The sequence below is a fragment of the Belonocnema kinseyi genome, chromosome 10 (assembly GCF_010883055.1).
Source record: "Belonocnema kinseyi isolate 2016_QV_RU_SX_M_011 chromosome 10, B_treatae_v1, whole genome shotgun sequence".
Classification (NCBI taxonomy): Eukaryota; Metazoa; Arthropoda; class Insecta; order Hymenoptera; family Cynipidae; genus Belonocnema; species Belonocnema kinseyi.
In genome coordinates this window covers 118,599,654-118,603,929 of record NC_046666.1, presented here as the reverse complement: position 1 = coordinate 118,603,929, position 4,276 = coordinate 118,599,654, and the positions used below count along the sequence as shown (strand labels likewise).

Here is a 4,276-nt window from a genome sequence, read left to right as displayed (position 1 = left end):
CCGAGACTCTTCCAGAGTGCGAGGCGGGAATCGAACCCGCAAGCCGAAGGAGTGGGTCCAAAGCCTACGCTTTAGCCCCCACGACCATCGTCCCACTTATAACATTGTTACAATCGTTTGCGCTTTTACTGCAAAGATATGTAACACTCCTGAAATTATGTAATATAACTCATATAGAACAGAGTGCGAGAACTGTTACATCACTATTATGTTATACGTTTTGCAAAAAAGTAACACAAGGTTCACACTGCTCTGTTACAATGTCAGTATAATGATACGTAACTGTTCCGCAATCTTTAATGTAACTGATATATCATAGAGTGATAAAACTCTTCTTACACTAGAAAGTCACATGTGTTTAAGGAACGGGACAGAAATCGAACATAATTTCCACACTGTTTTGCAACGATGTTAAACCAGTTTTATGCCTCCGCGATAGTCGGGCACAGTAAGTTACTTGAACTGGATAAGAATATGCTGAAAACAGGGCCAAATAACGCTCAAAGTCGGATCAACCCAGAAGGAAATATTTTATTTTATAAATTCTTTTTTGCACCTTACAATTTTTTAAACCCACCTTCTCATAATATGTCTTTGAGTAATTTTTCAACGGGCTTAAGCTTGCGATTATTTGTATAGGGGATCGTGCATTAAATTGTGTTATTCAAAATATAAACTAAGTGCAGAAGTAATACAAAAAACACTTTGTGTATCACATATTCTTGTAAAATTATTATGGAATCGTAACGAAATGATCACAGAACAAATTTTCATCGTAAAACTGTCATGATTCTATTACAGATATCTGACAGAACGTTTTTCTATAATAGCGTTACAGTCCCGCTACACCTATTTAGGGACGACATTACTCGTCCACCGGTCTTACCCTGTTCTCAAGTATTTGCGGAACCTGTTCATTTCTGTTCTAAAATTGTTACGTCACAGTTGTATTACAGTGTCCACTTTGTATAAGGTTATGATTGTAGAAAAATAGGATTGAGTGTTGAGTACAAGAAATCACCTTGCCTAGATCAACAGCAATCATCAACTCAATCCATGTACAAAATTCATCATCGTGATGAGTGGTATTATAGGAAATATAGATAAACTGGCGGAGAACGCTTATGATTTAATATAGTTAGCTAAATTGTTGCCAGAATTAAGATTTGTCTTTAAGTCGCCAATAAGTACGACGGCGTGGTAGGATTTGGGAGGTCGACAAAGATTTCAAGCTAATTAGCGTCAGCGAGACAGTCTAAAGGTATTACGGACACAAAATGACGACAAACAGCGTGTCATATCCACAAAAAGGGGGCCACAAGCACCTCTAAATATTATAAAAATTTTTTACAAAAGTTCGCAGGCCGAAGATTCGAAAACTGCATTTTGGGAAACTGGCCAGTGGCGTTTCTATCTTACACGATGACGCGCGCCCTCGTATAGGTGCCGTAGTCCGGGTCCTGGTGGCCAATTATGGACGGGGCATATTTCGACATGCAGCTTGTAGTCCATATATAAGTTCTACTGATTTCAAGCTAACCCAGAACTCAAAGAGCAGATAAGACGAATTATTAGCGCCCATGGATTGTATTGAAGGTCTATAAAGTTGGAACCGAGTTTTGAAGCATATTTTCTAACTATGAGCTACCTGCGCATTAGTTTTCTGACAAACCTAGCACAATTTTATTATAATCAGATATAAGGTCAAAAAGATGAGTTTTAAGATTCCTGCTGTAGGAGGCAGCAATTTTTAAATCTTGAATTAAAATCAGTACAAAGGGAAATCTAAAGAGGAAAGTCATTTCGGACGTCGACCAATGTGACTTGGATGCTCCGAAATTTTATAATTTAAAGACTCACTAGTTTTAATTGAATTCCCCAATTTATTTTCACTCAAGCCATTCGATTCTACTTCATTATTCATAATCTCCGATTTTGCTTTACAATAAACATTTCCCGTTTTTTCACGCACGTATGTTACCAATATCTTTTGAAGTTCGTCCACTGCTCTTTGCAAAGCGTATAGATCCACCACATACGACTGTGTACTCCCGTATTAAAACTTTTGCTTGTTGCACGTCAGTCATCGTAATAACTTTTATCAATGCACTAACGCAATTATCCTGATCGCCAAATAGTAGTACCCTGTTTTTAGTAAATGAAACACAATCTTGTTAGGATTTGTAAGTGAAAACCTTATTTTCTCGACTTCTTCCAGATTACATTGTTTAAAATGTTTGGAAATTTACGAAACATTTCAGATGGAAAAGTAACGAAGTTTTCAAAATGTCTATTACTGAAGTCGGTATTACGATGAAATTTTCATAAATTTACCATTTTTATGTAATGTTAAGAAGTTTGGGAGCAAATTACGAAAATACTTCGTAAAATAACATAAATACTCGGTATGCCTCGGATCCCTGCGGTACTATTCGGAAGGGCAACGCCGTTTTCGCCCAAGTCACAGCACAAGCAAAGAATAGGTCACGTACACTTTTAAAGTTCTTTCTATATATTAGTTCCCCTCAAAGTAACTTTTATATGCAAAATCTTCTGCTGTCTCTTGTTAGTGATTCACGAGTCAGGAATTTGTAGGTACCTGGTAGCGTGAACATTATATTGAACATTGATAGTTTCTGTGACAAAAAAGGAGGAAGAAAGTAGAAACTTAGAAATTTAGGACTTTTCCGAAATAAGTAACTGACAGACGATACCGTTAGCGTTACTAAAAATTAAGAATCGTTCCGTAATTTCAGGAAACATGTATCTGCAAGAAACTTTCACGATAAGTTTCGTAAAATTCCGAAAGAAATTTACAAAAGTGTGTTTATTGAGTCTTGTACAAAATAACGTTTCGGAATCGGACCGATTCCGTCATCAGATTGTCTAATATAAAATATAAATAATTGGAAACGTATTAGGTAAAAAATCAGCCATCATAGTAAAACTAGTGTGATTGTAAACTATTATACGTTATTTCATTTAGTAGAAGTCAAGAATTGAAATTAAAATTATAAGGATGACCTGGTGTTCGCCCTCTCTCTCCTTCGGCACTTCTCATCATCCTTCTAATTTTAATTTCAATTTTTAACTAATGCGAAATAAATTAAGGTATCGTAATTTTCTATTCTAATAATTTTAATATTACATATTATTGTTTTAAATAATATGTTTTTAAGTCGAAGAAGTAAGGTTGTTCCTTACAAATTATGATTTTATATTTCCCAAAATTTTAAATTATGAATATTTACATCCGGAAGTTCTTTTTATACAATTACGTCAATTATGACAGTATTTATTAACTAATAAATGTGGTTGTTCTAAACACATATATACATTTAAGGGTTCCCTTTCGTAGACAGACTGAGTTGCATCGGACGCGGACTGATCCACTCCCAATTCCTACCTACATACTCATGTATAATCCATTAAAGGAGTCTTCCTTATTTTGTTTATATTCTCACTCTTTTACGGACTTAAAAGTCTTTCTATAAACAATACATGTATTCTTACAAACAAATAAACCTTATATACTACCTTACCAGCTGCTTGCTGCATATGATCTTAATTACTATAAATTCTTAATACCTGGCACTGGGCTTCAGCTTCCTCTTACCACTTCCAGCATCTTCATCCATTCCTCCCTCTAACCATTTTCATTCAAAAACCACTTCACCCTCTCTGACATGCTCTCCCCTTCCCCCTCGCCACATGTACCAGCGTTTGAACCTTATATTCGCAATTTTTCCACCTTGCCTTTTCTTGCCTTGCTGTTATCTCTTTCTCTATTCACTACCAATCTACAACCCTCAATTGCACACCACATTCAAAACAAAATAGGCAGCTTCATCACAAAAAAACAAAAATTTGAAACCCTCTTTCCTAGGACAATCTTTTTTAAATAGCAAAAGATGTGTCCCTCAAACTGCTATTCAATATGGATACGCTTGAGAACGATTCGAGAACTTTGATTTTCTAGAATGGTGTACTTGCAAAATAATGCTCCATATAAGTTAAGAATACAATGAAACGACAAAGAAAATAAGTTGCTTGTTTCAATCCTCGCTAAATTATGAGAAAATGTTGAACATACCATGCTGCAACAGGCTCCATTTCCTTATCGGGCTGATTCCCAACAACATGATCTATACATTTTAAGTTGACTGATGGCCTACAGAAAACATAATATGATTAAACATTAAAAATATACTAATGATACAAGATAGTCCAACAATTACAATACAAGAATGAGGGATGATTAGTTAGAACAAAATAT

The 4,276-nt window shown here is 35.3% G+C and overlaps 1 protein-coding gene across 3 annotated transcripts in view; it reads left to right on the top strand.

Annotated features, from left to right (window-relative positions):
• The window catches only part of LOC117182113 (4-hydroxyphenylpyruvate dioxygenase), a 549,071-nt gene that overhangs the window by 396,268 nt on the left and 148,527 nt on the right, over window positions 1-4,276 (top strand). The window lies entirely within an intron of this gene.